The 9487-nt window shown below is 39.0% G+C and overlaps 1 pseudogene; it reads left to right on the forward strand.

Annotated features, from left to right (window-relative positions):
* The first annotated feature begins 3971 nt into the window (after nucleotides 1-3971).
* On the forward strand, nucleotides 3972-6240 carry LOC143641538 (melanoma inhibitory activity protein 2-like; annotated as a pseudogene).
* The last annotated feature ends 3247 nt before the right edge of the window (nucleotides 6241-9487 follow it).

Genomic DNA, 9487 nt, shown 5'->3' on the forward strand with positions numbered 1-9487 from the left:
ATCAACACTAGCCTTCTGAAGACAGAAATTGGCAGCAATAGAGGAAATGTGCACATCTTACTCTTTGGCAAATACTTTTCCCATTAAGTCCCAGAAATTGACTGTATTCATTAAGTTCATCTTGGCTAACCTCTGTAAATAGGAAACCCTCCTCCTAAATCTGATCAGGAGCTAGAGAAGTAGCTCAGTGGAGTGTCTGCACATAGCATAAAGAAGAACCCTCAATTCGATCCCAGCACCAATAAATATTTTAAGTATTTATTAAAAATTTAATTTTAAGCAACTTCCCATTATGGTACTATCAAAAGGGAAAGCAAAGCATTATCCTGGAGTCCCCATCTGGCCCCAGGACATAACTCAAGGGAGTCAAAGCCAACTTCACAGGTACTACAGACACAGGAAGTGGGTCAGACTCCACCTTCAATCTTCATCTTCCTCCCACACAGGCATGTCTACTCCTGATTTCCAAGAGCTTCCCCACATCAATAAAAAGTCATGAGGCCAGGCCCATGAACAAAGAGCCTTTAGATGCCCTAGTCTAGTCCCTGTTTGCTGCTTACTAATTGTGTGCTCATTGCCAAATCCAAGCACACCTTGGGGCTTCTATTTTCTCTCCTATTCAATGCAGTTCACCATTATCCAAGGTCCTTAGGAGGATGGCAGAGCACAGTGAATACAAAATCCTCCCACTAGGGAAAACACACAGTGGTCACCAGGACCATCCCCTAGAGCCATTTACACACCACAGACAGCAGCTCCCTGAGCTGAGTGTGTGAGGGACTGGGTCAAGAGACAATGCCTGAATTCAACCCGGGTTGACCCACTCCTGAGATGCGTGACTTGGACATCTCACAAGTCATCTCTCAGTGACAGTTTCTCTTCTATTACATATGATTCTGCACATGCCTGAATCTAACTGTTATACTCAGAAAAGGTCAGAAGTCCCAGAATAAGAAGGAGCTATTTGTATCAGATTTTATCTCTGCCCTTATCCACACTCAGGGTCTGGAGAGCTTAGCTACCACCTCTTGATTCATATCAGTGAGTGGCCAGAAAGCCTGACATCACTGCTGGACCCTGAAACCTTCCCACCAAGACCTGAATTGCTCTGGCCTTCTGTGCTTCAGTCACCACTTAGCAGTTGCCACTGCATGAAGATGTGGCTTTTAATCTGTGGCTATTGAGCAGTAATGGCTCATGAGCTGGTGGGTCAGGAACCCTGCCTCTCCTCTTGGCACCTCTCACCAAGTGTCCCAGGAGATCTTCAGAGGTGTTTTCAAGCTTCCCCACATCCTTTATACCCCTAACCAACAATATCTTTATAATGTGCCCAAATATGCTTTCTCTGGCCTAGGACAACAGGATTCTGGGTCAGTCTCTAGCCACAAATGACAGTGGATTTAAAGGAATTCCTGACTGCACCCATCACAACCCCATTGTCAAGATAGTCTAGAAGAAAACGTGCAGGTGATTCCTATCACTGCAGCCTCTCAGAACAAATGTGTCCCTTTGCAGAATGCAACTAACCTTTAAAGCCTCCTGGGTCACCTGGGTCTTGGGCAAAAGGCTGTGAGAAATCTGATTCTGATACCAGTGGGCAGAGGAAGTGAGAAAAGTGAGTGGCTGGCACCTAGATGGCCTTCAGTCTCCATCAAAGTGTAACTACTGCCTCAGCGAGGGAGATCCTGGACACAAGGGAGAAACACCTGTCTGGCAACAATTGCTAAGACTCAACCCCATAAGTTACAGCTCAAAGGTGACCTACTGGGTAGCTCCAAGGGCACTGCATTCTGTAGGGTCAAGGTCAAGACAGCCTGCTTGGGAGGCTGAATCTCCTGTCTGGAGAAACTCCTCCCCAATTCCAGTTACTGCAATAGAAGCCCTCAGTGAACTTGATGGCATAGAGTGGGATAAAAGTGAAATCCTCCAAAATCAGTGCCTTGAGGTGCCCTAGAAAACAACCACAACCCAGGGATATGGCATGAGTTCAGGGCCTGGAATCAGGGCTCAATGTCCTAGGTTCGGAGGCTATTCAAAATCTCTGCATCTTAGATACTAGAGGTGCTGCCAGGGAGTTGGTTAGAATAGCTAAGAGGTTTCCAGATGTCAAGTTTTGCCCCCCTTCAGACTTTTCTCCCCACAAGGAAACAGTCTGCAAAGTGGTCAGCTGTCAGGCAGGAACTTAGAAACACTTGTGATTGCAGGTAGAGGACTGCTCACTGCTATCACTTGAAGTTGTTTCTTTGTTTCAGAAACTGCTCTTTTGAAAAGGCCTGGAAGAACCAGCTTAAACCAGTCAAAGATACACAGCTCCTTTTCTAAAGTGACCTAGGGTAAACTTTGCTCACTCTAACTCATTATAATACTAAATTCTCTGCCCTAAATGAAATGCATCTGCCATTTGTTTGGTTTGGTACTGGGAATAGAAGCCAAGGGTGCTTTACTACAGAGCTACATTTTGTGGTACAGATTTCTCAGAACCAAAGAAAGAGAATATGATGCTGTCTGTATCATTGTGAGCCCTCCAGAAATCAGTTTTGAACATTCTTGCTACTTTGTAATATAGAAATAGAATGACCAAACAGGAATGTGTATTACCTTATATGAAGACAAAGGCTAGTATGTAAAAGGAAACTAACTAGAATATATAAGGGATAATTCCCTACACTAAATGCTGAGCCTTTGAATAAGAATACACTGAAGCTGGATGCACACAAATAAACACTGCTTCCTATTGAATATCCTGGTGTCCCCTGTCTTTGTGTGAGAATCCCATGCAACATTATATTCTGTTTGGTTTGATGCAAACACTGACTTATCTTATCCTTCTCATTGCTATATATTTATAATGACCAGTTTGCTTAGAAGTATTTACATCCTATGAGAAGTGAAAAGAACATCTGAAAAAAGATTTTGATGACTCTTAAATAAATAGTAGTCTACAATAACTGACATGAAAACCAACTCAAGTTGTAAGCTCCTTCTTTTTAGAAACATTACATATGCTGTACTTCTTAAAAATAACTTATCAAAACTGATTTGTGCCCATGTTTGCACTCTTCTAAAATTACCTTTAAAATAGTCTAACACGAGAAGTTTTCTGTGGCAATAATTCACATGGCTTCTACAGAAAGTGTCAACAGGCCTGGAGATGTAGCTCAGTGCTAGAGAGCTTGTGCAGCATGTACTAGGCTTTGAAATTTAACCACCAACACTGCAAGCAAAGGAAATGAAGAAGGAAGGAAGGAAGGAAGGAAGGAAGGAAGGAAGGAAGGAAGGAAGGAAGGAAGGAAGGGAGGGAGGAAGGAAGGAAGGGAGGGAGGGACAGGAGGGGAGGGAAAGGAATGAATCATTAAAACAAAAGGACAAGTGGTACAAATATAAATATACAACATACTAGATCTTTAAATTTTTTACAGAGCTTTAGAATTTTAGTGACATCAAGCTGGGTGATATTATGACTGTACAGAATGCCACATAATAAGTTCTAGCCTAAACCAAACCAATGGGTGGGTGACCTGGAGAGGACTCCTCTCTGCCTTGATTGGGACAGGCTTGAACCTTTGCTGCTTCAAGATTCACAGCAGAGTGAAGAGGCAAAGACTTCTCTGATAGGCAGCATGAGTGTGCTAGGCCCCTGGGAGCCCATGACCAGGGTTCCCCATGCCCATGCATGGAGCATCCCCCCCCACCAACCGCTGGTTCACAATGATCTGCTCCGTTGCCTGGTGCAGGTTTGCTCCTGACCAAAGGTCTGAGTGTCCACAGCCTGTTTTGGCATGGCTGTCATGGTGTGGTAGGGAATAGTCAAAGTAGCCTTAGCATGATGGAGGGGCAATGGCTGCCCCTCAGCCCTACTTGGGGGTGGTCCTGAAAGAAGTAAGCAGGGTTGTGGTCTGCCTTGTCTGAAGACATGGAAACACACACCTAGTCCTTATGGCTGTCCCTGGGAATTGGTGATATGTTCAACTATGGGGTTTTTTGTTGTTCTCTTGTTTTTGTGGAGAAGTTATCAGTCTGTGAGAAGCAGGCATTACATGAGAAGAGAAAGACAGCTTGCTCTAAAACTTTCTGAACTAATTGAAGAAAAATGTGAACTCCTTGAAAAGGTTAGTATTGTTCAAAAAGACTATGAAGACTTAGAGTCATCTTTAAAGGATGCCATTTTGGAGAAGGAGTCAATAAAATCAGAAAAGTGGGAGACAATATATGAAAACCTGGATAGGTCCATATCTAAACTTGAGAATGAAATACTCTTTCTAGAAAAAGAGATAAAAGAAGAGAAAACTAAACATTTTCAACAGGATGAATTGATGGTGGATATATTAAAAAGAATTAAGTCCCTAGAAAATGAATCAAAATCCCTCAAATTTCAAGCTAAAACAACCTTGGGAATATTTAAAATGAATAAAGAAGCAGTTACAGTAGCAATAAAAGAGGCTTTAAATGAAAATTTTTACCTTCAGGTAAGTCAGAAACAGCTTTTACATGAAGTTGAGGTATGGAAAGAAAAAGTGAATGGCCTCAATAAACAGAAAATGACACTTGAACACTCTAAAGAACATGCAGAACAAGTTCTAAGAGATAAAGAAAATCACATTAAATTTCTGACTGAACACTTGCTGCAGATGAAAGATTGGGCTCCTGTGCTTGCAGAAGTCCTAAAAGATGATGGTAACTTGGAGTTGGAAATGGAGAGTGAATCAGAAATTGGTGCTCACTTTGAAGATCAGGCAAAAGGGGCTTTGAAGAAACTGGTTTATGTTGCAAAGTTAAAGACCTCTTTTAAAATCTTAGAAAGAGAAGGAAATCAAATTTTTACTTTATTATCTGAACTAATTGAATCAAAGGAAGGTGTTATAGGACATATTAAAATCTTAGAATAAGCATCTTTTCATGCAGAAAATACAGAGTTTGAAAGTGAGAATCAGAATCTTCAGCAGAAATTTAAAGTCATGATGGAATTATATCAAGAAAATGTAATGAAACTCCAATGGAAACTAATAGGAGAGAAAAACTACCAGGTAGAGCAAGAAGTAAAACTTTTCAAAGTGGAAGAAAAGATCAGCAATACAACTAAACCGCTGGAGACCTATAGAAAATGAGCCAATGATCTTGAAGAATTGAAGAGAACCATTCATTTTTATCAGGAGTATGTTAAGTACTATGAGAAAAAAACTCATGGTAATGAGTTGGCAGCTCAGAGTGCTGAAAGATACCTCAATGATTTAAGAAAACAAAATGATCACAACAGACAAAAGTTAACTGAAACGGAGTTCAAATTTAGAGTTGCAGAAAAAGATCCTTCTGCACTTGATGTTTCCAATACAGCCTTTGGAAGAGGTCATTCTCCAAATGGTCCCTCACCACTGAGTTGACCTTCATGGGAAATGAGACCTTCTTATGTGGAAAAGAAGGGTCCACTCATACTCTCACCTTTGGTGCCAGTGGGAGAAGGAAGAGGCTCAAGGGGCCCAGAGAATTCTCTGGATCATCCGACCAGCGATGAAAGAAGAGAATCAAACTGCAATAGGTTAACTGATCCTCAGAGAGCACCTCTGACACTGGACCCCTGGCACCTCCATGTCAACAGGCCCATATGATAATGATCCCTCCACTAGGCTAAACATATTCTGATCCACATCTTCCTCTACAAAGACAAGATAGATGTCTTTCTAATTATGATACACCATCTGTATCAGCAGAATTCAAAAGTTCAACTATGCTGCCTTTGGAAAAAATGGAGGGGTCTACGTCTTCAGATATTAAATACAGTAGAAATGATACCAAAGTCAATCTTGGTGATACCAATTTGCCTGATTCATCTCTCCCTCCTGAAAACGAAGTAAGTGGCTCTATCTTTGCTTTCTCACCTTTCCTTCCAATCAGAGGTCCATTGTTTCCAGTGGATCCAAGGAGTCAGTTAATGAGAAGAGGACCTTTTTTCCCTCCACCTCCTCAAGGAAACATGTATGGAGCATTTTGAGGATATTTTTCCACTGGGCTCACCACCCCCTCCATTCCCAATGGGATTGTAGTGTTTTCCTCATTATCTCCCCACAAGAGCTGAATTTTTTCCCCCGCCTCCCACCCCCACACTCTGAAAGTAGAAGTGAGTTCCCTTCAGGGTTGATCCCACCTTCAAATGAGCCTGCTACTGAACATCCAGAAGCACAAAGGAAACCTGACAATCTTTTGTATCTGCCTTCAAAAGTAACTTATCTCTTATTTATAGTTTAAGTAACTGCTTTTATTTAAGTGATTACACTTTTGCTCCAATTGAAGCTTAATGGGATTACAATTCTTAGAATAGTAGTTTGTAAATAAACATGGTTTAGATACAAATCTTATGAGTAAATTATTTCCATTTTATCTAATTCTAGAAGAGTATAACATTTAATTTGATTAATGCATTATTATATGAGCAACAAATGGAGTTTTATATATGCAATCTTGCAGTTGGGGATATTTTAAACTCCAAACAAAGGCTGTCCCTTTATACAAAGAAACATATTTACTGTTATTGTAGCAAATGTGAAAGTAACCTTATGCTTAATGAAAGATTTTAATTTATATAAAATCTTGTTTGGCATTGATAATAAAAATCAGCCAGTTTTTCCACAAAAATACTAGAGCCTATTAAGAGTAAATCATAAAATACAACTATACATGTCATGGAAATAGGAGATTTCAAATAAAAAATTCAGTTATCAGAAAACTTGTAGAAATTGGAAACTTCACTCTGCCCCTGTTTTCCCTTACATCTTTTTTTTGTACCCATTTTGCTGTGGTTCACTGATTTTTGGAGTGTCCTAGCCTTTGTTTTGTTTTCAGGGAGACATTTCTAAAATAGAAATGATTTATTAGGACACTGAAATGAAAGAAACAAAGACATAACTCCAAATTTTGTTATTGGTAAATCCGATAGTCATAAAATGACTCTGATAAACTACTATACATGTCTGAAGTTCTTAATCTCAATTTCTATATCACTGCATATAAGTAACACCAGTCCAGAGGTGACACTTCAAACAATGTTTTCCCGTTAGAGACCAAGAAAGAATATTTATTAAAAATACTCTAATTAAGAATTAGTGGTTAAAGTTTTTTTCAAGTGTTAAATATATGCTCTTCAGGTTTTTGTAAAGAGTATACATTTAAGTCTAAAATAAATGCCATAATATAATTTTCTTCTTAAATATAAGAAGCAACTGTATCACAATTGATGGCCAATGGAGACTTTCAGTGATACTTGAGCCCATGATTAATTTAAATGAGAAAAAAATGGGCACTGAAAAAGAAACTCTACAAATTCAATAAATCTAATCTGTTTTCCCTCAAGACTAACACTGGTTGTTAAATTAATCCTATAATTTTTACTTTCTAGCATAAAACATTACTCACTCTAAATGAATGGAAGACAAGTCTACATTCAGGGTCTGTATAAAATGGACTGATGACCCCACACTGATGTTAATTCAGAACTACTTCTGCCCTAACTACTACAGGAGAATAGTTCCTAGTATATTTCATGTTTGACACCAAGAAACTGGAAGTAAGGTGATTTTAGGTTGAAAACAGAACTGAAATTTCTAAATACCATGTAAAAAGTTACAGCTTCGGAAGAAAAATCTGAAAGGACCTTCTAAATATGACACCATTTATTGAATCAGGTTCCAACTTTGTTTGCAGCTCTGAAAATGACAGTTAAATAAAATAAAAACAATATTAAAATTTGGCAATTTATAGAAAAATAAGGAAGTATTAAGTCCAAAAATGAAGTCATATACACAGTACATATCTATATGCACTTTACCTAAATAATTGGGCTATTATAAAAATTAAAATTCTCACAACTATAAAAGAGTCCTGCTCCTGATATTTGAGCTGTCATAATTAAAGTAATAGTCTTTTTTACATGACTTATGTGGAGAAATTTAGCACCAGTGAATGAAACTAATAGGTATATGATTGTTTTATTTAAAAAGGTTTTTTAGTTGTGGATAGATATTTACTTCATTTATTTATATGTAGTACAGAGAATCAAACCCAGTGCCTCACACATGTTGGGCAGGAGCTCTGCTACTGAGCCAAGCCCCAGCCCATGCTTATGTCTTCACAACCACTGACAATATAGACTATTGTTAAAATATTGTTAAAAAAGGAAATGAGTATATCTCTATTATCAAAAAAATATAAGCCAAAAATACATAACAACAATAAATAGACCTGAATTATTTTCTAATGTTATATTTATTACAGGGATTCTTTGATTCTACAGTGGTTTTATCAAAGGCCTGAAATATTTCCTAGCACTTGGCTAGCATCTACTCTTCTTCAATAGAGGAAATTGGTATGGTAGAATTCATTTCATGAATTAAATTCATATACTCAGGGATATCAATATTCCTCAAATATGCTATGGACCTGAGAGTACTGATATTCAGTAAAAGGATTGTGTTTAAAAAAAATTGAGGGCTGGGGTTTTGACTCAGTGATAGAGTGATCACCTGGAACCTTCAAGGTCCTGGGTTCGATCCTCAGCACCACATATAGATAAATAAAGATATTGTGTCTATCTATAGCTAAAATTTTTTTAAAGAATGGTTAACATGGCAAATTTCACATCATGTATATTTTAACCACAACAGAACATTTAAAATGGAAAACAGACAACTGAGGTGTGCCAGTTAGGGAGCTGTGAGTTCTCACTGAGGTGGGTTCTCAGTGAGGATGGCAAGGGGCTTGATTTCGATAGGTGTTTTAGGTGGTGCCACATCCTAGGATATCCAGTCTGGTGAGGTGTCCATTTGAGGATTCATTTGGGAGGGCTTTGTTGGTAATGGAATGCTGTTCATAAACCCTTGCCTGAAATTTTGGATGAATGAGTCATTGTGCCATTAGCTATATTAATATTGGGTAAGAAGACAACTTGCAACTTTTCTTTTTTTTTCTTTTTTTTTCAACATACAACTTTATGAAGGTCAAAAATATGACAAATGTGGCCTCCTATTCTTAGAGTGTTTTAAAGTGAGAGATTCCTGAAAATAAGAAATGACAACTTCCTTTGGGACATGTAAACCTGTATTCAAAATATGAATATACTTTAGGTACCCATAGGAAAATTCTGTGATATAAATTACATGATGCATTTTTTCCTGAGTCCCCTCTCTTCCGTTAGCCCACACCTCTAAGGACAGCACCTCCTGGAGGCTGCAGGGCCTGCTGCCTGAGAGCAGTGAGCTCTGTCCCGAGGAACCTTGAAAGTGGCTCTCTGGTGAGGTCCAGAGGAAGGCAGGAATGAGAAGTCTAGGCAGGACAATGGCATGGAATGACAAGGAATATTCTGAAAGATGCTGTCTTCTGTCTGGAGGACCTGCTGGAGGAACAGGTGTTAAAAGGAATTGTGGCCCCAGGAAACTTGGGGGAGGAACCATGGAAAGCATGCTGTGAAACCTGGCTTCTCCTAGGAACTTTTCAGTAAGCC

This window comes from Callospermophilus lateralis, chromosome 3 (genome assembly GCF_048772815.1).
Source record: "Callospermophilus lateralis isolate mCalLat2 chromosome 3, mCalLat2.hap1, whole genome shotgun sequence".
Lineage (NCBI taxonomy): Eukaryota > Metazoa > Chordata > Mammalia > Rodentia > Sciuridae > Callospermophilus > Callospermophilus lateralis.